Raw genomic sequence first — 27,901 nt, forward strand, 5'->3', positions numbered from 1 at the left:
GCTCCGCAGACCCAACACCCCCTTGCATCTCTCCACTTTACCGAAGAGGTCCAGGCAGCCATCAAGACGGCACTCGTGGACCTCTAAAAACGGCTGGATAGCCGTTTCAACTCGATCTACCAGCTTATCGCGGCACAAGAAGCTCTCAACAAGACGCGCACGGGCCTCGCTGCCTATCCCCATCCACGTTTTTCCAATCTCGTCAAGCGCCGGTTGATCCCCTTCAAACTTCCATGCTTGCAACGATGTGAGCCAAGCCACCCCTTCACGCCCGCACCACCTCATCCTCTGCTGACCGACCCTCGCAAGCACCGGCCGAGGTGACATCTTTGTCTTCCGCTACTAATCATGGCAGACCGCTCCGTTTTTACCATTTGGCAGCGGAACTGCCGTTGTTTTCGCCCCAAGCGTAACCACCTTCTACACCATCAACTGGGCTATACGGGTGGACGACGCATGCCATGCATGCAGGCTGGTGGCGCAGAGCTTAACCAGCCAAATACAGCGCTAATATTCCTGTAACCAAGTGTAAAACAGTTTAAACATAAAAAGACAACATAAAAAGACAACGCTACTGTCGAAAATTTGAGCGAGCAGCAAAGTAGAAAAAACTTGGTTACGGCTATATTAGCTGTGTATTCGGTAGAGCTTAGTGCCGCCAGGTGGCTGGGCACCGTGCAAGCAGTTCATGTTTGCGCCTCCGTTCATCACGTAAAACGCGGTAAAACGGGCAGTACACTTGCGATTGCGTTTACCTGAATAGCGGACACGCTAAACTCTATTGTGGCAAACCTTCGACGTGAAACTGCAGCCGCAAACGCGTAGATGCTGGCGCCGTTTGGATTGGTTTGGATACCGAAAGTCCAATGCGCTGCAGCCACTCCGCTCGTCTGCTGCCTTGCAGAGGGGCACAATGTCTTAGCTTGACATGTCGCGGATCGCTACGTTTGCAGCCCACAACGCAAGGGCGAACCATGGGGCTTCTGAAAAGAAAGACCAAGACCAACACTGACTGCGGAGCTCTCGTCAACACGGAGCACGTTTTAACACAAGCAGATGGCACTTTCTGTGGGCCGGAAGTGCTTTTAGTGTAGTAATACATGTCATTGTGCATTCTCTTTCTGTTACTTTTTATATAAAATAATTAACAAACATCTAAACTATTACGAACAACATTTGTTCACCATAATGTTGGAAAAATTATCGATGACACGCCCTGGTGAAATGACGTGTTGTGGTCAAATTGCGTCACTTGGTCACAAAACTCAGCCGATTGGCGTGCTGCGATCGGTAGCGATGTACCTTTTTAAAACCTTATAATAAATGACACGCTTTACGTGGAGCGCTTAGGCGCGTCAATTATTGATCAGAAGGACCTACTCTAACGACTTAGCACACCTGTACAAAATCGTCAAAATCGTTTCAGGATCATTTTAAGTGTGGCGAGGCTCAAAGCTAGCTGCGTGTTGAAAAGTAATCAAAATTAACGTGACCATATGAATACAACACCAATAAGCATTGTCGCCCAACCTCTATTCCTATGTCGGCGGGCGCGGCCGAGCGACCGGGCGCGGTCGCTCGGCCACTCTTTTAAATCTCGGATTGAGGGAAGGGTCTTAAAAATACAGTGCTAACTTGTAGACCTGGGAATCATGTCTATAACAAGAAAACGGTGCAATTTTTCTGAACAGGTGGCGTACTCGCCCCTGAAGATTTGGTGCTTTTATGTATGAGCCATAATGAAGTGCAACGACCACCGTTCTCGTAAGTGGCGGTTATTGCATTGTGACCGGCAACTTTACAATAGTTAGAGAACTTTGCTATAATTACAAGCCGTGTGTGGCGTAGTTTTCTATACGATTGCTAAGGAAGCTTATCTGACAAGTAAAGCTTCCAGAAAAAAAACAAAAAAAAACAAAAAAAAACAAAGAGAGTCTCGAGAATGAAGTCATCGAGACGACTTCCAAATATTTCCAAAATTTTTACGTCGCCTAGATGACAAGATCACACCTCGTGTACGTATGCCGGTATGGCCTTACTGTGGCCTTTTCAGCAAACCGTGGCTTTTCGAAACGCCAACAAGTGAACTTTTATAAAGCATACGGAAAATAACAAGCGGCGCTGCAGGTCATCCTTAGACACTTCTTATTACAGGAATATTCAAAGCATATGAGCATCGCCTATAAAATAGCACGATATTCACTCAGCTAGTTAGGGAGGCATAAGGAATTCACAATGTATGAGGAGTACGTCGTCAACGCACTGTTCGTTAGGTAAACAAGGCAGTAATGTCACAAGGACGACACCTTGAGCCATCATGTTTCTCTTGCATACCTGTGGCACTCAGAAAACCTCAATCAATCGTATGCCTTCGCACGCAAGAATAATATTAAAATACCCTGGCCTGAGGTATAAATATTTATCTATAGATCTTCAATATATATAACTGGTATTTACTTAGCGAAATTAATACGCTTAGGATTATAGAGCTTGGGGGGACTATATTCAGTCGCTATGAAGATCATCTGGTCTTCATGGCGAGTACAAATATTCATATATCTATTGTAATGGGAGCGTGGCGTTAAATGGGTTCCAAGTGGTACACAACACACCCAAATATTAGCCTCCCTAAAGCCAACTATTCCCCTGACCCTCTGCTACTCTATCCTTCTAATTGCCCTTCTCTTCCTCTTCTTTCACTTACGGCGTTCTTCGTTAGAGTTACAATCGCTGCACCCTCTCCCCTCAAGTTAGCACAGGAGTAAGACAGGAGTTCAGTACCAGTTTCACGGGGGACATAAAGCTTTATCTGGCAGGTATTAGCAGGAAAAGTTCGTTTGCGACGGTTGTCATCAAGTTCGGGAATTGCGGGTAAACGAAATGTTACACGACTCAGAGCTTCCCCAACACGGAATGGGCGAAGCTCCGGAGGGAATCATCGGATCTCCCGCTTAAGGGGACGCTAGCACAAACGCGTTAGAGACGTGCAGTACTCTCTAGTAAGGGGGAGCGGCCACAGCGTCTTACGCAGCCATTTACACATGCCGGAACGTGCACCGCGTTTGCCGACGCCATCACATGACTGCTGAGAGAGTATACCCCCCGTATTCATAAACGCTCCTCGACTTGAACTTCACTTGCCACCGCCTTGGGCAGCGCGTTCGAAACGCGTTGAAGGTAAGGCGGAGAGGCCACAGCGTCTTACACCAGCTTCTTACACGGGCCGTAACGCGCTAGCACAAACGCGTTAGAAACGCGCTAGAAACGCGGCCTTTCGTTAATGTTGGGTATTTCTTGCCATCGTGGTGCTTGTGTCTATGTGTGCTTCGTGGCGTTGTGGGCTAACGCCGCGCGCTCGGAAGCGAGGGGTCCCTGGTTCGATTCCGAGCTACGGACACAACTTCGGAATTTCTTTTTCTCATTTTTCTCAGACTGGTTACACACTACTACTATGACGAGGGACGAACGGGTGCCGCCTTAAGGAGCTTCGCCCCTAAAAAGCAAGCAGGGCTTTGCAGAAAAAACGAATAAACTGCGCCTGTTGGGGCAGTATTGCTAGCCGAGCTCGGAGGCACGCCTGGCGCAGGGTCTCGCTGGAGTCCACTTTTGTGGCGCGTTCTTGCAAAAACGTGTCGAAGCCAAGATGGTGTTCTTGCGGTTACCTTGGTGTCCTCCTGTAGAAAATCTGGAACAGCGTGGCGGGAGTGACTTCCTGTTGGGACGTGTTTAGAGCGAAAACCGCAGCAGCGACGTAGTCATCCCAGTCGTCGTGTGTGGATCAGACGTAGGAAGAGATTATGCCTTTTATGGTGTGGTTGGTGCGCGCGACCTGTCGATTTGTTTATGGATGTTGAGGGGACGCTGCAGCGTGTCGTATTCCATGCTTAGATAAGAAAGTTTTGAAGGCACGCTACTTAAAGCCGTGATACGGTCGGGAATCAGCCGCTTCGGTGAGGCTTGCCGGAATATGAGGCACTCGTTAAAAGAGGTCATGATATGAATGGCTGCCGAGTCAGCGACGGCTCGAATTTCTACCTACTAATTCAGGTAGTCGGTGGCTACAACGAGAAGTTTGTTGCTATGCTTGTTCTGAAGAAACGGGTCAATGTGATCAATGCCCACGATATCAAATGGTTTGTTATAGGGGCTGGTTGTTAGCGATTGGTTGTAAGGGCACAGGTTCGGGGTTTGTGACGACCTTACGAGCTTGGCAAATGGTGTGGGGTGACACGCACATGTAGACATCGGTGCCTATGCCAGACCACCAAAACCTTTTCTCAACGGGAGCCAGAGTCTTCTGCTGAGTCAAGTGGCCAGTAAAGGGGGCGTCGCGACACATGGAAAGTATAGATGGTCGCATGGCCACAGGCACCACAGGTAGGTACGATTCACTTCCTGTACGTCTATGATAAAGGATGCCATCTCGGACTCTATAAGCTGATGAAAGTCTCTCGAGGCGGCGCTTAGTTGTACTGGTAACACCAGAGAGGCGCCGGACTGTGTCGCAGGTTTTGGTATCGTTTGATTGTGCAACTCGGAGTGCTAGTACTGCAAATGCCGGCGCAGAGTAGTTTGTAACGACAAGGTTGCGTGAAAGCTAGTCGGCATCTTGGTGACAAGAACCACTACCATTAACAACCGTAATGCTTATAGTCTTCAAGTTTGAGGGACCACCGGGCGATTTGGCATTTATGTCTTTTTTTTTTTTTTGCAGCCAGCGCAGTACAACATTGTCAGTAGCAATAGTAAAATGCTTGGCGCAGACGAGACGTGAGACAGAAACTTCTCAATGACACAGACTCTCTGGTTGACTTAGGCTACATATGGCATAGGCAACAGGCTTCTCGTTTCCTTAGGAGTCCGATTGTTGAAGAACCGCCCCGATCCCAAGACCACTGGGGTAAGTGTACATGATGCTAGGGGATTCCTCGTGATGGTGAACGAGTGTTGGTGCAGTCATCAAGGCCGCCTTAATGTTCTGGAAGGCTGATTCCTGGTCGGGGCCCCAATGCCACCACTACTGATTTATCTTCAGAACTTCATTGAGGGGTGCAGCGGGAGCGGCGAAGCCAGGGACGAAATGCGGAAGTAGGAGGCGAAGCCCACAAAATTTTAACATGTTTGCCCGTTGTAGGAGGCGAAATGCTTGCTAAGGCTTGTAGCTTCGAAAGGTCAAGGCTCCTGCTGTGGGCTCATGTCCCAAGTATGTAACTTCTGAATAGCCGAAGCAACACTTTGTAGGCTTTATGTGGAGCCCACCATCATTTAGAGCGCGAAAGACGAGCTCCAAACGCCGTTGCTCTTCGGAAAACGTGGGAGCATAAGCAATGCTGTCATCCATATACACCAATTCCATCGACCACCTAAAGTGTCCGAGGACCCGGTTCATTAGTCTGCGGAACGTTGCGGGTGCATTATAGAGCCCCAAAAGGAAGGCGGTTAAAATGGTACGCGCCGTCCGGTATGTCAAAAGCAGTCTTTTCCGCGTCGATCTCGTCGTGCCCGACCTGCCAGTAGCCGGAGAGGAGGTTGAGTCTAGTGAAAAATCTGGCCCCGTAAAGTCGATCTAAGGCGTCGTCGACGTGGGGAAGAGGGTATACATCCGGCTTGGTAATGCAGTTTAAGCGGCGATATTGAGGAAGTGGATGCGAGCTCATTTTTTAATTCGTTTCTCTGGTCATTTCATCTCGTGTTATATATTCATCCTGTAGTAGCATGCCAAATGTTCTGTTCAGCTAACCTCCCCAGCTGTTATCACAGTTTATTTCCCCAGCGCGCACGTGTTTTTACTACTGGTTGATATTACGGTCTCCGTGTGATACATTCCTCGAATCCGCTAATTGTCTGCACGGTGGTTGCGCTACGCTCTGTGAATAAAGTAAGATGGCAGTGCGTGTTCACGAGAGTATTGCTAAAGGCAAGTGGCCTGACGCAACTCAGCACCACCATTCTTAGTATTTTAGCGCAGAGAACCCAAATGCATAATATGAGATCTTTTTATTAACTGCTGTATTTGAGGCTAAGCTTTAAGGGGTGCGTAATCTCGTGCAATGCCTATAGGACAGTAAACTGGGCTAGTTGGTATGATTATTACGCTGCATTGCTTTTGTTTCTATAGAACAATGCTGAAACACAAACAGCAAATGAGGCGGACGCATGGTGTCAGACATCGATTCAGAGAGATCACGAGGACGATGGTAAAGTATCATGTTCGTTCAGGAAAGAACGGTCTTGAGATATGTATGCACAAAGAAGTACGATACATATCTAAGTAGATTTAGGTATGGCATACGTTTTTTTTTCTCAGAGTGGCATAAAACATTTCCAAGAATTGGCAAAGAATGAGCACTTACGCAGTACCTCATTACGACTTAATAAGTATCAACTTCTATTACAAGCAATTTATGAAAAAAATAACCAGGTAAATACCATGCGCTCTCTCATCATAATAGAGCTACAGGTTAGAGGTCCGTAGCCGACAGTATATTGTAAAGCTTTTATATTGGAATTTATTGTTTCATTTGGCAAAACAGCGATGTTCGCATTGACACTTCTTTCGAGATCAACAGTCGGTGTTTGCGCATAAACTCCCCCATGGCCGCACTGGCGTCCAGAGTCACACGTAATATCTGGCGTAGAAGGCAAATAAAGGATCGCTTAAAAATCTGATTGATGGATTTATCCGTAAGTTTAACGGTCCGAGGCACAACTGGGGCTATGATAGACACGTGAGTGGAGGGATCGAGACTAATTTTCACGACCAGGGGTGCTTTAAGGTGCATGTAACTCTATATACTCATACATTATCAATAGATGAAACATTTAACATCACGAAAGTAGCATCGGCAACGAAACGTTGTAGATCTACCGCTTAGGCGATAGCAGTTAGTTACACCGGTTTGTTGTGGTGTTTTCGAATGGGATCCGCTTCCGCCTTTGTTAAGCTATAAGCTCAAACATGGCTATGATTATGAAAATTTACAGCTGACTATGCCAAAAAGATTTCCTAAAGATCATGGCAGAGAAGAAGCGTGAATATGGACGAAGGGTATGGACGAATATGTCAATATAAAAGCACCTGCTTGTTATTATTCATCGCAAGGACAAACTTGCATATATCAATGAAGAGGGCAGTTGCCATTTTAGTGTCCCATGTGACCACCTGGATGCGGTTTTCATGCCGTTTCATGTAGATGGCCTTCTAAGAGCGCATCTTTATGCGCTTTTAGAAGGCAATCTTCTAGAGCATATAAGCGCAGTTGGACGTGCCAACAAGCACAGAAGCCTCAACTAATGAAGAGATCGGCGTGATCATGAGGACCATTGCTCTTCTAGTCGCTTTGTGCTTCCTGATTGTCATCGGTATGTTTTAGTCGCTCTGACGCACACCTAGTGTCATGCCAGAGTCATTTTCTGAATATCATGCTTTTAATGGAAAATTTTGGCGCGAGACCTCTTAACAACGTTTTCCCGTGCGACTGACCGCTCGAGGTCCTTTAATTACGCGTATTCGCGGGCATCGTTCCCGCTCAGGAAAACACTTTTATGGAGCACGTATTGAGCAACAGAAAACTGTATCGCGAGTTCTTCATGTTGCTCTACAATTTCCTCATTTACACTTTTCATTGAATTATATATTTGAGAAGTAGAGTGAATAATTAGGACTAATGATGTAATTAGGCGAAATGCAAGAAATAATTGGAGTATCTCCAAGCACGGCCATGCTCAAAGTCACGGCCGACGACATTACCTTGGTTCTGTCCAGCAGCGTAGCATTTGCATATTTGTAAAGTTTGGCTCACGTTACACGAGACACCCGGTATAGAGTGGTGAATAGTAAGAAACCTGCCCTTCGCTGTGTGCCATCGTAATTCGTTGTACGGGGACAGTTTAATTACGGTTTTCTATTTATTGTGCCTTAGTGTTAAGAAGCTCAAAAATTTGGCTTTAGTACACTATGAAATGACCGCGGCAAAAGTATCACACGTTTCAGCCACATGTCAGCCGGTTTCAGTTTCAATTCATGGTAACATTGCTATGATTTCACTCAAGTTTGACATCTTCCCTTTTGAGTATCTATGGTTTTCTAGCTGCTTCCATTTGTATACGTGAATTAAGGCCTTTAGAAATATAGAAAAAATTGCGTTTCTATTTAAATTTGAATATCTGAGCTGTGTTCTTGTCGGCGTTGTTTCAATTTAACGTACATCCTACCTGAATAAAAGAATTTAAATGGCTTAGTTGACAATAAGGAAGCGCGAAACACGCTTTCAAAAGAGGACGCGATGAACAGGACATGTACAACGAAAAACTGGAAATGGTAATTCGAACTCTTTCTCTACAGCAGGACAAAGCATGAATGCCCCCAAGGCTCCATGAAGCTAGCAATTTAAAAAAATGCATAGCATGCGTACATAATCTCATTATGTGAACTAATAATCAAGCAGGTTGTGAGCGCTGTCAACAGCACACAACTGGAACCAAATCGATATTAATAATGAACCGGTTTAACTCTAACTAACCGTTAAACTCCATTTTAGTTGAAAATTACCACTCAAGCCGCGCTAAAGCACATATGGGTTTCACCATCTTCTGTTGCTGTCCCTTCCAAGGTTTCATTCTTAACAGGTTTTCCGGGTCACTTTAATCCACACCCCAGCTGAATTATTCCGAGCTCCACAGATTTAATCTGAGCACCTGATTACCTAATGAAAGTGCGAAACATTTAAAACTGGCACCAACATATTTAATCTCAGCACCGGCGCAAATTAACTAAAATTAAATTCTAGGTTTTAGGTGGCAAAACCACGACATGATTACGAAGCACGGCGTAGTGAGACACCGGATTAATTTTAACCACCTGAGGTTCTTTAACATGCACCTAATGCACGGTACACGGGTATTGTTGCATTTCGCCCCCATCAAAATGTGACCGCCGTAGCCGGTATTTGATACCGTGCCTTCGGGCTTACCAGCGCAACACCAAAGCCAACACGCCATCTCGGCGGGTCATCAGCACAAATAAGCTGAACCTCGGTAAATTCCATCCAAATACCAACATGTTTAATCGAAGCGTCATTAACTTTAATTAAAGTTTGAGTAAATTTATTCCATGCAAAAAAATCGGAATTCATTGGTCGAAAATAGTCCGGAGTTCCCTGCTACGTCGTACCTCGTAATAAGAACGTAGTTGCGGCGCATAAAACTCCATAACTGTCTCATTGTACTTCTTTTTCCTCTAATGCGGCGCGACTGATGCTAGTGGACATTTTTGTTTTCCTTACAAGGCAGTACTCGTCTCCCTTGCCATAACGACAGCTTAGACAGTGAACGCTTCTAAAAAGTGATAAACTGTGTGGCAGTGGGTTTTCGCCAGGTGCGCACAGCCTTACCCATCCTGCTCCAGTATTTTCATAGCTTCTCTACATTTTGATGCCTGAGATGCAAGTTTTTTTTTATTTCCTGTCGAATCACTTTGGGTTATTAGTATCACGTTTATTTTCTAAGCAATTTTATTCGTCAATGTATTCACCAGTAAGTTGCACCAACATGGCATAGAGTTCCTGGCAGTTTATTTTGATTATCATACTAAATGTTGTAATTAACTTGGCGACACCGAATTTTACTATACTTATCAACAAAATAATTATTTTACCGCACTCACAATTTGCCATGACAATGAAGAACCAAGCAACACTGTTTGAACAGGGTAACTATATCATCCTAGACGAGAGACACTGAAGCCTTGAACTCCCGAGCCAAATATTACTCATTTCCACGCAGCAGGCAAAGAATGGCAAAGAAAGGCAAAGATCACTCATTCTTTCCGGAGCATCTTCAAAGTCGTTGCATTTAAACTGCACATGACGCAATGGCGTCCGCACTCGTCTATTGTCTGGATTTACGAAAATATCACGACAAATAATTACTTTCTCAAAGGTCACAAAACCGTCTGCAATGCCAACAATGTTCATACTACTACACCTAATTAAGAAATTACGAAATTATACTGCGTCTAGAATATCGACATAAAATATTCTTCGTGTACTTATGGTAGTCGGAGGGCATCAGGCGCGGATCCAGGGGGGATGTCCGGATGTCCTGACCCCCCCCTCAGATTTCTGCATCACCCCCTCGCGGACAGGGGGATGGCCCTGTCGCAAAAAATATGGCCACCAGCATTCTTCAAAAGTATTTTTCGCGAGTACCAGTGATATTAGCCATGTAGAATTAAAGCTAGCTCGCTCACAAGCTTATTTGTATACCGTCGGGGTGTGGTGTCGCGAAGTTGCTGTAGTTATTTTTTCTCATGAACACCTTGGACCTTCTGGCGCCGGCGGTGCCTTACTCGTCCTGTCGGTGGCGTCGAATGAACGAGGGGACGTCCCTTTTGCCAAGCACGCCGATGTCCGCGCGAGCGCCTTCGCGCCTGATCAACTTAGTTGCCCCTTGGGGTGTCATCGGTTGCCTCATTGGCTGTCATCGGTTCCGCGACCAACCTGCTTAATGAAAGAGATCACTTGCTGAAGTGTTCATATACAGGGTTTGTCCGAAAAGTAATGTGAGTGATTGCACTGTGAAGCGACTATACGTCGCAGCGCGCTAAGACCAGTTGGTATTGGTGGAGGGGGAAGTTAGCTTACGCAGGCGTGGTCGCTCAGTCATCTGCGACCATCTGGAGCGTAAGGACAAGGTTTTTCGTCAACTCATTTTCATTTACCGTGCAAGCCGTAATGCAGCGCTCGTTGGAACAGAGGATTGCCATCGAGTTTTGTGTGAAACTCGGCAAGTCTGCAGTGGAAAGGTTTCCTATGATAAACACAACTTTTGGTGATAACAGTTTGTCAGAACGTCAAGTTTACCGGGGGCACAAGGTCTTTTAAGCAGGTTGTGAAGAGGTCAACGATGAAGCCCGCGCTGTACCACCACCAACGACCATCACCGACGAAAATGTGACGTGCGCGAAAGATCTTTTGTACTCAGACCCTCGTTTGAGTGTCCGTTTAGTGACATAGACAGTAAACATTCCAAAAAGTACCGTTCACGAGATTGTGACGAATAATTTTCAGGTGCGAAAAGTGTGCGCGAAGATCTTGCGCAAAATGTTAATGGACGACCAACAATCGAGCAGAGTTGAAACGTGCCAGGAGGTTTGGGACTTGTGCGAAAGTGACCCCCACGTTTTGGACAATGCCATCACCGGTGACAAGACTTGGGTGTTTGAATAAGACCCCGAAACAAAAAGGCAAAGTGCCAAGTGGCACAGCTCGGCGTCCGCTCGCCCCAAGAAGGCCAGAATTAGCAAGTCAAAGGTCAAGACCATGCTCGTTGTGTTCTTTGACATCAGTGGCCTTGTCCACCATGAGTTTGTACCCTATGGTACAACCATGAACGCCAAATTCTACGTTAAAGTGCTCAAGCGACTCAAACGAACGATTCTTCGCACCCGGCCTGATATCGGGGGCGATTGGAAACTTCACCATGACAACGCACCATGCAGCCTGCACCGCCTTCCTCGTGACCCGCTTCCTGGCCGATTGAAAGATGCCAACGGCTCCCCAGCTGCCCTACAGTCCTGACGTGGCTCTCCCAGGCTTCTTTTTTCTGCCCTTGAAAATTCCCATGAAAGGACATCATTTCGCGACAGTTGGCAAAGTCGAAGAGGCTTGCACCAAGGCTCTAAAGGACATTCCTAAGGAGGCCTACCGTGACGCCTTCGATGGTTGGAAATCTCGCTAGAAGCGATGTAACGACACAGGAGGAGCCAATATTGAAACATTTTATTGTGTTGTACCGATCTGATCAATAATTTCTTTTTAATCGACTCACTGACATTACTTTTCGTACAAACCCTGTATAAATAATAACAACTAACAGCTAAACTAAGAAATACGCATGGGCAACTCTTTTTTTAACTGTAGCACTCATTGTGATCACAGTTACACATTGACAATACCCAGTAGGAGCACAGTACCGTTCGTACGCTACAAGTTTTTCATTGCAACTTCACAGTTTTATTGCCGTACATTAAGCATAGGAGGGTCAAAGCCGCTGGATCCGTTTATCTGAGTCGGCGTTCTCGAGGAGCGGGGCGAAGTCTCGAGCAGTGGCTGCGAAGTGGGGGAGCGTGACGTCAGCGGCCAACGCCAGTGCGCGGGCCAAGGATGGCGTCGCGTAGTTAGAGAAACGGGAGCAGATGCGCGCCTTGTGTAAAAGGATGGCGTCGCGTGGGAAACAAAAGATGAAGGCGCTGGTTCGTGCTCTCGGCTACGACACTACATCGTTCTTCTTGTAGGTAGTGTCGTGAGTCTTCATACGCGGTGATTCCCATATCGTAAACAACCAGCGTAGTGGTTGCCGCGTTGGAGCTCCAAAGCAAACGAAGGTGTCTCAGCCGAACACGAATCTCCTTAAGGAAAACAAGGTGTCCCAACAGAACTCCAAAGACGGACCCGTGCTAACGCATTTATAACGAACCTGCAACAGATCATCCCAAGTTTTATTTTAAGAAGCAATACAGGCTAGATATACCGGGTGTTCAATATTAAGATTTATGGTTTTCTTAAAATTAGGCACTGGGAGGCACGTGAAGACCACCTGCGCAAATAATTTATTTGGCCAGGGGGCACAAAGTGAGATGATAATTATCACTGTCAGCAGCCGAATTGACTAAAATTGAATAATTAACTCTTTATCGAATGCATTAAGAAACACGACTGCCTCTAAGTTTTCAATACAAACATACCCACTTACTGCAGTCGACAAAAATAATTGTTCAACTTTACTTAATTGGACTGCTCAGAGCGATTATTATGATCTCACTTTCTGCCCCCCTGGCTACATAACTTATTTGCACAGGTGGTCCTCGCGTGCCTCCCAGTGCCTAACTTTAAGAAAAACATAAAGCTTAGTTTTCAACACCCTGTATTATCAGGCACAGCCGCCAAGCACATGGCTGTATTGAGTAACGTCCTTTACCTATAAGCTCGGAGAAACCGATATCTGGCTTCGCTACAGGTCTTCTGCCACTTTCTGGGGTTTTACGTGCCAAAACCAGTTATGATTATGAGGCACGCCGTAGTGGAAGGCTGCGGAATAATTTTGACAACCTGGGGTTCTTTAACGTGCACTACAACGCAAGCACACGGGCGTTTTTGCATTTCGCCTCCATTGAAATGCGGCCGTCGTGGCAGGGATTCGATCCCGCCATCTCGTGCTCAGCAGCGCAACGCCCGAGCTGACTGAGCCACCACGGTGGGCTACAGGTGTTGCTCTAGACGTATAAAACGCGGGTTTATCATGAGCAGAAACGGTGAATTTCGGTAAATAAGAAAGGCTACTATCATCATCATCATCACTGACAGAAGCTGACCCCCCCCCCCCCCCCCCCCCCCTCAGAAAAAACCTGGATCCGCCCCTGGAGGGCATCGCCTGCTAGAGCAAGGTCAGCTCCGCAGCCACGCAAGATTGTGATACTGCTAAAATTCTGTGTCCGTCTGCGTCTGAAGTGCGTACTTGTATGTGTGCGTAGAAATACTTAGCATCTAGAATCAACAGTACGCAAGGAGAACTTTCAAGTTTTGTTCTTTTGCTTTTCACTTTCTAAGACGCGCAGCGAAAACGCTGCGTTTGCTTTGTTCGCAGTTCTTGAAGTTGTAGGAAACGTTTTCGGCAAGCCGCGTTGTTGAATTCAGTTCGAGGAAACTGCAGCGCCACTAAATCTGCTTAGGATGCATCGGATGGTCAGCGTCCCAGCAGGACGGCCACCTCGTTTTGTGGCACTGATTGCTGGGAAGCATCGCTCCTCCGCCTTAATTTGCGCAGTCCTGCATCGGCGCATGGGTCAATTAACCGCCATGTCAGCCATCTAGCGGTCTAACCCCCGTCACAAAGTGAGACCCAATATTGCATAAGTAACACGAGGAAGCAGGCAAGGCCACTTGCATGGTAACCTACAGGTTACCTACAGATTGACGAAGAGCCTGCGCAGGTTGAACACATTTGAATGCCACAGCTGGAGTTATCACCATTATCACCATAGGAGCATATAAGCTCGATAGTAATTTGAGGGATAGCCTCTCAGTATCTCGAGCCGCATTCGCAAAAACCCTAAATAGTGGAGTTGCAGTGAAGATCCTAAACGAGAATAAACTGCGTGCAACGGCAATATGAAGTAGGCAGAGCGTTGCGGCCAGCGCTCCGCTCCGCCTTATAGGCTCCGCCGTGCCAGTCGCTGAAGAAGGTGCGGAGGCATCATTGATGGAGGGGGGGGGGGGGGGACAAAGGGCGATCTTTCATTGACCAAAACCCGCTTTCACGAAACGGCATCAAATACTCATTGATCCAAAATATTACTAAAACATTGTCCTTTATTGAAAAATGCACGTCACGACTTCATTAAAAAGTGCTGCAGGGTCCCGTTCTTATCCACAGGCAAAAAGGAATAATTGCCGATGATGCGCACGACAGAAATCGATAAACAATGTGTGTCGCGCTACGAAGCTGTTTGCATTGTGTATATAAGCGCGTATGCCCACCCTCTTACTTGCACTGGTTGTAATGTATGGAACATATAGGTTGATTTAGTAGAACATAGAACTAATCCTTTCAAATAAATTTTATGTTAGAAAGAGCCTGCCACGTAATATCATTGAAATCATATTAGAGTTTAAATTCGAATACCGTTCTTTGGCTTTCTCGCCCGTCCACGGTACGGTCGGTTGGTGTCGTACTTTCACTGAAGCCATAAAGGCGCTGATGGAAAGGGCACGCGCTTTCGTGGAACCGAGTTTTAGGGGTGCATTCTTCACCAAACGCCAACTATTACAAGCCTATATACACACGATCGCGTGACCTTATAGGTAAAAGTGCTGCATTGTAGCCCTCTACTCTCGTGACGGCTGCTGTAGATGGCTCAGGCGGCGGGCGAGGATGATGGCAATCGCCTTCCGAGCCTGCGCTCGCGCTGCTGGAAGCTACGCGAGCGCAAGCTCGGAAGGCGAATCAGCATTAGGGATGGTCGATGAAATTTTTTTATCGATTAACGATTATTCGTTCGTCGGTTTAGCGTATAATCGATTAATCGCTTTCGATGCGGGGTTTTTCGTCGATTAATCGATTAATCGACTTTTTTTTCGGGCGCTTTAAAAAGGCTGAAACACAGTTACCTACTCACCTATTTTACCTATTTAACGTTTGAAAGGTGGAACCAGGATAAGAAATGCAAGCGTATAAACTTTGATAAAGAATAATGTTTAATTTGTTAGAGGTCAACTATAATTGCCACTAGGGACTAGTGGCAGGGTGTTCATATTAACACGTGTACTTGTTTATCCTTCCCCGGTGACCGCTTTTCACCGGCTAACAAATGTTAAACGTTATCGCTCGGCGCAGGGCGCAGGACGGAAGTTTCTCGAACGTTATCGATGCTTCTATCCGTTGTCTACTGTCACGGACGCTTATGTAATCTGATTGTATGAGCGACGCAAATTGTCTAGTACTTTCTGGAAGACACGCGGGCACCAGGGCGACCCCAGTGTTTCGATGGGGTCGCCCTGGAACCTTCGATGACTTATGTATAAAAGCCGACGCGTTTCGCCGCTGATCAGATTTCGACGATCGCCGACTGTGTTCGCCGCTATCGTTGTGCTTCGAGTGCAACTTGCTTTTGTGGGCACAGGTTCGCCCAATAAAACATCCGTTTCGTCATTCACAGTTTTGCGACTGTTTCCTTCACCGTCACTACTACGTGACAATATTTAACTTTTACGGAATTTTTTTAAATCGCCTGTTGCAGGTAGCATAATTCTTATCGTTGAGTTGGGTTATTCGAAGAGGCGGACATCAGTAGCACGAGAAATCAAAAGACCTATTCAACCAATTAACAAAAATTGACTAATGAACTTCTTAGTTAATTAGTTTACGACACATATTGCAATTTACGAATTGTAGCGGTGAGTTTGTAAGACGCACCTACTTGAAATGAATTTCCAGGATGACACCAGTTTCGAGATATTATTTCTCAAAGGGTGGGACGAAATACATGGGCGTTCCTATTACTTTTGTGCTTCAATGCATTTTGGTAAAAAAGTAAGTGGAACAACAGTGCATTTTTACGGCGAGTATACGATGGTGCATATCACCAAGGTGTCATTATGTAAATTCATTTCAAGTGGATACGCCTGACAAGCTCACCGGCTGCAATTCGTAAATTGCTATATGTGTCGTAAAGTAAAAACTAAAGTTAATTAATGATTTTTGTTAATTAGTTGAGTATGTGTTTCGATTTCTCGTGCTAATGTCCGCTTCATCGAATAACCCAGCTCAATGATAAAAATTACGCTACCTCCCCCAGGCGATTTCTAAAAATTCCGTAAAACTTAAAGATGAACACCCTGCATGTTGAAAATGGCACTTACTGAGGAGCGTGGGCATGGAGGAAGGAGAAATTAGAAGATATCATCGCAGCACGACTGACATGAAGTAACGGCGCAACACGTGATCGCCACATCAGAGCGCGTGGTAGGTTTAATGCTGCCGGGTGCAGGGCAGCAGCGCAGCTGAACGGGAGCGCACCCATTTGAAACTACTGCGAACCAAACATTATCGGCCAATACGTTGTCTCTCAGGGTCACGTGCTGACTATATACTGCGAGGTAAAAAGCGAAAGAAATGGCTTGACGGTGAGTTCGCTTGCCAAGACTTGCAGCCTCACGTAATGCTCTCTCCTAGTTCATTTCTTCCTCCACTGGGGCGGCGTCTCTCCGGCCCCAGGCACCTTGTGTGACGCGTGCGTAAAGCGGGGAAGCGCTTGGCCAGCTCGGCAGGACTCAGGAAAACAGTCAACAGTCGCTGTCAGTCTTCGCAGCCGCGCTGCCGTTGCTCGTGCTCCGCATTCTATAGTACGATTTCAAAATTTTCACGCCACTTTAGTCACCGTCTGGAAAACGATTAATCGAACTGCTTTAATCGATTAAACCGATTAAATTAAAGGTAGACATCGATGACAATTAATCGTTTTGCGGCGTACTTTTAGTCGATTAATCGATTAATCGTTCATCGATATTACCATCCCTAATCAGCATATGACGAATCAGCAAACACCTACAGTGACTAAGCCATACCACCAAACTAGGTTGAACGAACGTATCGAATCGGGACTTTTTCAAACACGAAGTGTCGTCCGGTTATAATGAAACTATCGCAATTTTAATTAAGGAGAGCATACTTTCGGTGCGCAGCAAGCTGCAAGGTATTAACATTTCAGTCTCTGAGGACTTCTCGCCTGCGACAAGGCTCGCTAGGAAAAAAACTTCTCGAATATGGCAAAAACCAGCCTGATTCCCTCTCACTTAAAATACGTTTTTAACAAGCTTTTCATTGATAAGCAATGTTTCATGTATGATCGAACAAGTGACCGCGTTAAGCGGGTTAAAAGTGGTGTCCCAGCTCGCGAAAGCGTACCTGACGAGTCGCGTCGCCACAATACTACGTAGGAACGCGCGTGGGGCAATCGCACTATTGCGATCGCACTGCTCGTCAAGGCGGAGGCGTACTAGTCGCTATTTCAAAGTTCCCGCATTGTCTTCACGTCCACATTCACTGTTACCTGGAAGTTGTGTGCGCGAGCGTTGATGTCGATCACCGTAAAATTACGATCGCTGTTTGCTACCGCCCTCCCTCCTACTCACCTACTTGCTCAGCTGAGCTTCACGATCTATGATTGTGGCATCATTACTTTGCGGCATACTTCAAATCCCATTATATTATTGTGGGATATCTACTTCGCCAGCATATGCTGGACTACTGATCCTCCGCACTGTTATTTATTTTCTTCGCAAAGTAACGACTCTCTTGATCTCTGCTCTATATTTTGCCTAAGAGTATTGGAAACAACAAGGATCTAAGCCAGCACTGCTAAGATCATTGACTTAATCTTATACTCTCATCCTGATATACTTACCAATATTTCATGCTTAGCGGACTTAAGCGATCACCTGGGTCGTTCGTTCAACATATTGTCACCTGTGTTTAAATCAGTTGTTGAAAAAACAATTTATCACTATGACAGGGCGATATTAATATTGAGCTAGTTTTATCCTTTCTTAAGCCAATGGGATGATCGCACGATTGATGAGAACTGGATCGTTTTCAAAAATAAAATACGCGAGCTCACCGATAACTTTATTCCGTCAAGTGTAATTTTATGCAACGTTAAGAAGCCCTCGTTCAACTCCCTGTAAAAAAGGCTTTCATACCGGAAAAAAAAACACGATTGCATCGAATAGCGAATAAAAGTGCACTGGCTTCGAAATGGGGTGCTCATAAGAAGGCAAACAATACCTACAGAGAGGCTACAAACTTGCCAAAAAGGCATTTCACGTGCACACATTGCCCACAATGCTTGCGAATGACCGTCAAACGTTTTGGCGTGTTCTTAACCCCTCAAAAGGAAATTCTGTCACGCCGATCGATTCCAGTGGTTCACCGGTACCCGATGATGCATGTCCCCGTGTACTTAATTTTCCATTTTGTGACTTTATCGCATGTACTGATCCTGCGCTTCCAACTCTTGACTGTTGCAATTACACAGCCTTGGATTTTATTATCATTGAACCTCTGGAGGTTGAAAATGTAAACAAAGGTCCTGGTATTGATTTGATGAACGCAAAATTTCCTTTAAATACTGTTGTTCATTCATCTGCTCTACTTTCAAGAATTTTTCAGGAATCTTTAGAAACCCATCAGCTCCCTGCAGATTTCAAGGTCGGGAACTTGAACCCGCTTCACAAGTCCGGCAGCAAAAATTCGCATCTTTCAGCAATTTTTATAAACGCATCAGCTCCCTGCAGATTTGAAGGTCGGGAAAGTGGTCCCATTTCAAATGTCCGGCCGCAAAATTCGCCCCTCAACTACCGCCCCATTTCCCTCACCAGCATTCCTTGCAAGGCTCTTGGGCATATTTTATACTCACATTTAGCAAAGCACTCAGACAGTAATTCATTTTTGACAAAAGCACGACATGGTTTCCGAAAAAGCATTTCCTGCGACACTTAACTTCCTTTTTTTTTTACTCACAGCCTTCGTTCTATTCTTGAGAAAGTATCATTCGCAGACTGTGTTTTCTGTGACTTCAAGAAGACTTTCGACAAAGTGTGTCATAAATTGCTTCTATTTAAACTTAGTGAACTTAGTCTTGATCCTAACCTGTTTGCATGGCTTGAACATTTTCTCCTAAATCGGTCACAGAACGTTGCGTCAAATAATCATATGTCCCCATTTTAACCCGTACACTCTGGTGTGCCCAATCATCAGTTCTAGGCCCTCTTTCCCTAATTTACGCTAACGATTTACCGAATGATGTTTCTTGTAATATTTACCTTTTCGCAGATGACTGTGTTATCCTCCGTGAAATCGCAGAGAATTCTGATAACAAGTACCAACAAGATTATGTTAAAGCTATCTCTAACTGCATGGTGTGACGTATGGTTAATGCAACTGAACGTAACTATATCTAAATGTGTGCATGTAACTCGCAGCAATATTCCTCCACCGAACCTTAATGATGCTCTACCAGAAGCCGTAACCTCCTCTAAATACCTGGGCGTCCACATAACCTCGACACTTTCCTGGTCATTACATATCGATAAGGTAATTAACAATACTAACCGCACGTTAGGTTATATTCGCCGAAATTGTTCTTCTGCTCCTACGTCATAAAAGTTAAAGTTATGCAAAAATCTAATTATGAGTAAAATGGAGTACGCCTCATCCATTTGGGACCCGCACCTAGAAACCCTTATTCAATCACTGAATATAATTAAAAACACTGCCGCGCGTTTCATTTATAACAATTATAGCCGCGCATCGCGCGTAACTTTCATGAAAAACTCCTTGCTCCTTTCACCGCTTTCAGTGCAACGTGAGTGCTATCGCCTTGCTTTATTGCATATGCTATATTCCCACAATGCCTAACTGCGCGATAACCTTATATCATCTCCTACCTACGTTTCCTCTCGTATTGATCATACCCATAAGGTTGGAATAATTCAATGCTACACAAGAACCTGTCACGAATAATTTATTCGCAGGACCTCTCAGGAATTGAACTACCTTCCCGGCGCAGTTGTTGTAATCAAGGACAACTCAAAGCTTTGTTCGGCCACATCAGGCATCATTGCTCCCGGATACAATTAACTAATCAGTTTTGCTGTATTAACTAACGACTCTTTTCTTCTGTGGTATTTACTTATGTATGTGTTCTTTAGCCACTCCCTAATCTAATACCTCGCTCTTGAGGGTACCATACAATAAATAAACATAAAAGGTGTGCTGGATAACGGCTACGTCGTCTACGGGATTACATATTGCAACATCAAACACTACATAATTATCCTCTTCGCATCAAACACATGTGATCAAGGGCATCATTTTAATAATAGTGCAAGCCGTTTTGCAGAAGCCGCTCAGCTGTTCGTTTACATTCGCATTTGTCGTCGATGGTTTCAGCACCATTTTTCTTTCTGAAGGAATTTTCGCACAGAATACCTCTTGATAGCCTATCTCTACCATTTCAAATGACAACACAGGATGGGGAGGATGAATTGCTTTGCACTAAAATACTTCTAGAACAGCTATAGCTTGTATTTTTCGTAACAGAAGCTATACCCGGTTAGACTGATGCCACTTTAATGTGAAACCAAACTGTCCAGCTTTCTTAGTTGTTTTGTTCTCTTCAGCACCTTGTTCATACCGTGTATAAGAACCGCAATAAAGAGCATGGCGATCATCTAAAAAATTATATGCATTGATAAAATTAAGCGTTAATGGTACATTTTTCTTCACCAGGAAGGTTCAATTACTAGGAAACCCGCCGTGGTTGCTTAGTGGCTTGGTGTTGCGCTGCGGAGCACGAGGGCGCAGGATCAAATTCCGACCGCGGCGGCTGCATTTCGATGGGGGCGAAATGCAAAAACACCCATGTACATGGATTTATGTGCACATTGAATAACCCCAGGGGGTCAAAATTAATACGGAGTCCCCCACTACGGCGTGCCTCATAATCAGATCGTGGTTTTGGCACGTAAAACCCCATATTTAATTATTTTAATAAATTACAAGTAGCCCCAGTATTGTTTTATTGCGATAGTAATTGCAGAGACACTCCAGGAACACTCCAGGCGACGGTAACATCACGGCGACGCCGTGACGTTCCGCATGACGTCCGAGTGCGATAAAACCGTGGCCGCGCGCCGTATGCTGTAGGTGCGCGTGAACGCATGCGAGGAGGCACTGAGGATGGTGGCCTGATCTCGCGCACACAAGGGAGGAAGGCGAGGGGGAAGCGCGTCGTCTTCTATTGCGCACGAGGTACGGGGGATCGTTCTACTCCGGCGTGTGCTGCGTATGGCGCGACTGAGCACGGACGCGCGGGCCCTGTCTTGAAAGCGATCTGCAATTAGTACAGGGTCTACTTGCACAGAGGGCTGATAGCTTCGTGTGCAATGTGTTCTCGCCGCTTAGTTCGTGTTGTAGTGAGAGGCAGCACGAAGGGCAATATTATCGCTGCTGTTGCTGCTCCTTCATTGAATTCTGATGTTCTACGTGCCAAAACCATTATTTAATTATGAGACCGTAGTAATTATGAGGTCGTAGTAAGCGACGCCGGATTAATTTTGATAACCAAGGCATCTGTAAAGGGCCCACAATTCACGGAACACGGCCGCGCCGCTCTTCGTCCCACCAACGTTTTGACAGCGACTGTCCGTGTTCATCGACTCAGACGTGTGAGACACGTTTGCCTGTGTTACCGTGACACCATGTTTATTAATTTAGTTAGTGAGCGAATGTTTGCGAGTTTAGACAGGCGGTAACTGTACTATCCATATTTCGCTTAGATGTCCGCTAATTGGCTATCGCACTCGATGCTTCGCCTTTGTGGGTAAATTGGGACTTTTTCTTCTTTTCATTCAGTGCACAGCAACTCAAAGAAATGTCCTAAAAATAAGGAGTACGCCTGTGTAAAAGGTACAAACTGCCCCTCTGAACTGCGCACAAATAACGGCACTTGCAAGGGAAAGGACAGGGTGTGCTGCGATGTTCGTGAGTATCGTTATTGGGTTGTCTCGATTGATTGAAGCTGTGATTTTAGAAATACATTGCTTAATGGTATCACATTTTCCAGAGGCACTGAAGGTTCTGTGATTATTGAACAATAACTAACTGTTCTGTTTGAAAGAACTGAGAAGTTGCAACTTCTTATCTTATGTGCTGCTCTCTGTCATATAGTTAGTCATGCGGGAATTATCTGTACTCCCATGTCGCTGACAATGTGAACTAAATGCTGGTAGCATGCTTATACACTGGAATTTTGCCGGATTGTGCAGTTCAGAACAAATTTTGTTCAACATTTTAGTTCAGATAGATATACAGGTTGGCCATTTTTTGCATTATTATATGGTGCAACTGAAGATCACCAGCGTTAGTACTATAAACAGTAAATAAGTGGGAAGATTGCAAACTCGAATGTTGCGTTTTTGTGGCTGACTTCGATAATCCACACTAGACATCGATACTTCAAAAATAACTTTAGCATTAAAATAGTGGCCGAGCCCTTTGTTAATATTAAGACTGACGGTCTTGGTCTCTTTGTTTAGCCTATAGTGCGAGGGCAATGGTATATGCGAAACCCTATGGTTGTTACTTCGATCACGATCCATAATTATTGATTCCGGGAACCAGCAACTGTAAGGGTAACCTAATGCTCATAACCACTTCTTCTTTTTTCTGGGGTTTTACGTGCCAAAACCTGTTATGAATATTAGGCACGCCGTAGTGGAGGGCTCCGGATTAATTTTGGCCAAATGGGGTTTTTTTAACGTGCACTACAACGCAGGCACACGGGTGTTTTTGAACCTTGGCGATATCTGCGGAAGGCAGTGTTGGCACCACTACGTGGCATCCGTTGTAAGATTACAAATCAGCCGTCTGGGGCGCCTTGGTTTCTTTTTTGTACCGGCAAATTCGTTGTAGTGGTCTTCGTTGTACAGACGCTCTTAATACATATGAAAGATAGGAATTTGGCTGGACTTGTTCAGTCCTTCGTTGCAGCCGGTTGAATTCTATCGTATGCGTGGACGGAGATGTGGCGGTAAGGTATTCTTCTTCCACACGTATTACAGCCATCTCGTTTTATGGTGATCAGTAAAACTATTACAAGTTAGTGCTTAGATTTCGAAGATTTATTTTTGTTTTCGAGACAAAAAAGTTTGCGTAGCTTGCACTGGAGGCGCAATACTATAGAGAGAGCGGAGCTGATGGGTGCCTACCTAGTCCTGGCTTTTGGGCTATGATAAGCACTACGAATTCATCCCCAGCATTTACCGAAATTTATTGATTATTGATCAATTATCAATTAGCTATTGATTGGCTATCCCAAGGTGTTCGCCGCGTATTCGGGCTAGGCTAAGCATTACCAAGTCATTCTCAGCATTTTCCGGACTTTATTAATTATTTATCGAATATCAATTGATCAAATATTGATTGATTGGCCATTGATCTACCCACCAAAGCGCACTTTTAAGTCAGAGCGATGCGACCGCGGGTACCAGACGAGTAATCAATTTCCAGGAATGTTTAAAGAAAAAAAATGTCACAGTTTCGCCCTAAGGGCGAAGCAATGAATGCGATAGCAACACAGCAATGTCATACGAAGTAAGGTGAGCGGCTTTGGTAGCAATATGAATTGTAGTAAACATGAGCTGATTAAGTAAGCAGGTGTGCTGCGGCGTAAGTAGACCGACATGAAGAGAGACTCGATGACAACGAGAAGGCGCGTGTGAAACGGTGGTGTTGATGAGAAGCGCTTCCCGTGGGCAGCGCGCGTGCGAAGGGACACACCTGTAGCGCTGCACTGCCGATCCGGGCAGCATTGCGTGTGTAGCGTGCGTTGGAAAATGTGGCCCGACTATTACGAACTGAATGAACAAGCGTGGTGTGAGCGCGCACAAACACGAAGAGATCACACTGAATGACAGCAGACAACGACTGTCAAAACGCTGGCAGCAAGCATACGCCGCAGCGGGCGAAGGTACGTGCGGTCTATCGCTTCAACGGAAACTGAGCGGCGAATGCACTTAAAGGTCAGAGCCGTGTGGAGATAAGAGACGGTGCGAGCGAGCGACGAGCGCGGTTGTTGGCAGAGAAGTGCGCCCCCCCCCCCCCCCCTTGCTCCCTCCGGCGCTGGCTTCCTGCTTCCTTGCTTGCGCGTGGGAGATTGAGTGCGTTCGCTCTCCGTGATAGCGCGCATCTCCGCACGCTTCCTCTCGGGCATACGGCGCGGGGCGAAGATTTTATCTATAGGGAACGTCACGGCGACGGCGACGGCGACGACGACGGCGACGACGACGGACGAGACGACGGCGACGACGACGCCGACGGCAGAAATCCGGTTCAAGTGTCCATATAATTGCTATCGCAATAATAAGTGAATTTTACCTCTTCCACCCGGAATCTTTTACTGCATAAGTTGTCCCGAGCGATAACATTGCACACGAAGTTTCCCTTTCACAGCCTTTCCAAATCTTCAATCCTCTACCAGTCGCTGCTTAACTAATATGTAACAAAATAGAGGCTGCACTAAACTTTAGCAGGCGTAAGGCAAAACATTTGCATCAACTACTGATCGTGTCCCGTTTTATGTACTACAACTAAAATACTGCTGAAATAACCTGGTACCCAAATCTAGCTTATCATGCAGAACATGAACAGATCGATACACTGAAGTCATGCTCAGTCAGCTAGGAGATAAGAGGTGCTGGTCCCTCACTTAGGTTCTTCAGTGCGAAATTGGGTTGATTTTATATCGGAAATACCGACAAAAAACAAGTGCGTTCACAGTAACAGATGCGCATTCTTCTATGCTTTTGGCTAGCTTCTTAGCGCGTTCTCTTTTACAGAGTTCTTGGCAATGTCTTACTCTTTTATCTGATAGTATGCGGCCGTAGGGCGCTCGTACAGAGTTGGGACGATTAAACTTTTTCCAATCGTTTTTGTGGTGATAGTAGACCTTCATGAACACATGGACCTGCACAGCATTGTTTTAAGGGCAATTAGCAATTGCTTCATTGTGAACTTGTGAATTTCCAATATTGTTTTTTATTTATTATTTTACCAGTGAGGCAGACGCATTGATATGATCGGATGTTTATTTTTAACTTATTTCTGACATAATTTTTTCTCCCTTCTCTAGGAAAGAAACACACCTGTCTTCTCTTTGGTGGAAGCTGCAAAACTAACACAACGAGATGTCATACGCTGAAGAAGGCAAGCATGCTCTGCGGTAAAAATATGAAATGCTGCATATACCTGGAGTAGCAACACACATCTGCAACGCCTAATTCCTCAATGTAATTTCAACGCATCGCGGAAGAGTCGCAAATATATACCGCCTTGCCACTACCAGTCACTAATTCTGACGTAATCCAAGCATGATCGGCATAAAATTAGAAGGATCAGCAGCCTGCTTTCCAAAACATCTTTTTACGAACGGGTCACCTTGGCTTCTTTTTTATTTTTGTGAGGCTTCCTAGGAATGCGAGAATGGATATTTAAAATAAACGCTGCGAAATTCTGTGTTTTGACTTCATACAAAGAACTTCAACATTGTTGGCACTAGGGTCCAGTAGATAGAAAGGTACATTATTGTATCTTTCTCTGCCTGGGTAAGTGGAGGTCCACCAATTAAACGCAATTACTGCTGCTCAGTGCTCTAAACACTTGCAAAATGAAATGCATTGCCGTGATAGACCGTTGGCTAGCTATCAAAGCCGGCGAACCATCGGCTCCACAAAGAGAGGCCATATTGCCAAAGCCGGGCGATTCGCGGGATTGGAGCATGGAAGTATGCTTGGTATAAAACATCCTGCAGCATCGATCTCACGATGACTGTTAACGGTCAATATAGCCACACAACGTATTGACAATGTCGAAACGACTTATCTATGAGGCGTTTATTGCAGCGGGAACTCCTCCTCCACGCTTCCATAAGAACACACGGCGGCATCTAGTGCCGCTGCAGCGAAGCCTGCACGTGGCTTGCCAAGCCTGCACGAAGCTGCACGGGCTCCTCTCTCGCGCCGCACATTCCCAATGGCACATGCCTAGTTACCCAAGTTGCCGTCAGAGGCGTTCATCGAAGAGGTGAACACACCAACTGGCACATACCCGGCGACCCAGGTTGGCATCGAAGAGATTCTTTGAAGACCAGCACCACCTGGGTGCAACATACCCAGTGCTCCAAGTCGACTTCAAAGATATTCATGCAACAGCGGTACCTATCCAATCCCGCATCTAGAGGGACCCATGTTGGCGTGAAAGAGGTTCGTCGAAGAGCAGGACATATGTGCACATTGCCACATACCCAGCCATTCAAGTTGGTCCGACGGTTGCTTTCGAACTGTTCTCTCACCACAGCAGCCAGATGCACTGCCCATTCGACCATGCACTACCCAGTGGCTCAGGTAGGCAGGTAAACGGTTAGATACAAGCATATATGCAAAAATACATAAAAAACAGAAAACATAGACACATAGCCCCCGAAAAGTGCGTAAAAACCCTAAGAATTGCTAATGCAAAAAAAATGTGGTTGATCCCTCTTATATAGGAATCGGTATAGAACACGAAAGTGAAACGTGTCTTCACAGAAGTAGTGTAATGTTTATTGCACATTGATATATAATGTCTATTGGTGTTTTGTGGCTAAAGCGCCCTTAGGCGTTGATGCACCCACGCTGACGCCTGGTGGCAGGTCTCCTCCATCACGACTACCAACGTCGATGACCATGAGCAACCGTCGTGCATATGGAAGCTGCACTACGCTGCACACGCTAGCACAACGCGAAAGACGAAGCACGTAACTGACACACTAATACAACGCGCAAGACAAAGCACGTAACTGAATCGTCACCGAGTCAAATCAGCGCGTACAGCGCGTCGTAATTGCAGCCTCCGCGATCAACTTCAGAAACATTTTCAGAGCTAATTGCGGAGGCCACGCTCCGCTGTGCTGAGTACGGTGAACGCCACCTAGGTGGCGTTGGTAGTGCTTCTTGATGCCAGCGTCCCTTCGAATGCTGGCATCGAGGCGTCGTAGTGCTGAGACCACCGAAGCGTTCACTGTCGGTATAGTGCCTAGAATATACTTACTAGTGTGCCGACCGCGGGCTTTCCGGTGGCACGGAGAATGATGCCTTCCGCCGGCGGCCACCAGACGGCGATAGCCGTACGGACCGTGCTATGCCGAGCGGCGTCTCTAGCCAACGCGCGCGTGTGCGACAGACGCCAATGGACTGTCCCAGTCCGTTTCGTTCTGCGGAACGTTGGTTGAGGTGCAAAGCGTAATCGAAAGAATATGATTTTGTTGCACTTACAAACGATCGTATGCACAGTTATCATTATAACGCTACACGATACGGGGTGTTTCTGCGAAAAATACCAATAAATAAAAACGTGGTTTCCGAAGAAGTGTAACTTTTTTCCACAGTAAACTATTATATGCGAGACATGTCCACAAATGCTAAATTCACACCAAGTTGTATCTAATTACCATAAATTAAATTAATTACCATAAATGAAGGTAATTAAACAGGGCACATTTTCATAGGCGACACACCGTCAACTAATTTTGAACGAGCGCTCAATGTAACAATTATTAAAGTGTTTCTCACAAGCGACAGCCGCCAGAGTTAGCCTTCGATCTGCACTCTTATATTCTTCTCCCACTCGGCAAAACGTTCTGGCCAGTCAGCAGGCGCGCTGAATAATGAGACTTGCTCGTTATTTGAGCGGTATCCAGTTGTACAATATGGGACAAAACAGGTGCTGTGTTTACGCCTCGTTTTCT

General features: G+C 45.7%; 1 long non-coding RNA gene across 1 annotated transcript; it reads left to right on the forward strand.

Annotated features, from left to right (window-relative positions):
• The first annotated feature begins 7,204 nt into the window (after window positions 1-7,204).
• Window positions 7,205-25,630, forward strand: LOC119448265 (uncharacterized). Its single transcript, XR_005191015.2, has 3 exons — window positions 7,205-7,362; window positions 21,973-22,101; window positions 25,250-25,630. It is a non-coding gene; the product is annotated as an uncharacterized LOC119448265 (long non-coding RNA).
• The last annotated feature ends 2,271 nt before the right edge of the window (window positions 25,631-27,901 follow it).

This window comes from Dermacentor silvarum, chromosome 4 (assembly GCF_013339745.2).
Source record: "Dermacentor silvarum isolate Dsil-2018 chromosome 4, BIME_Dsil_1.4, whole genome shotgun sequence".
Classification (NCBI taxonomy): Eukaryota; Metazoa; Arthropoda; class Arachnida; order Ixodida; family Ixodidae; genus Dermacentor; species Dermacentor silvarum.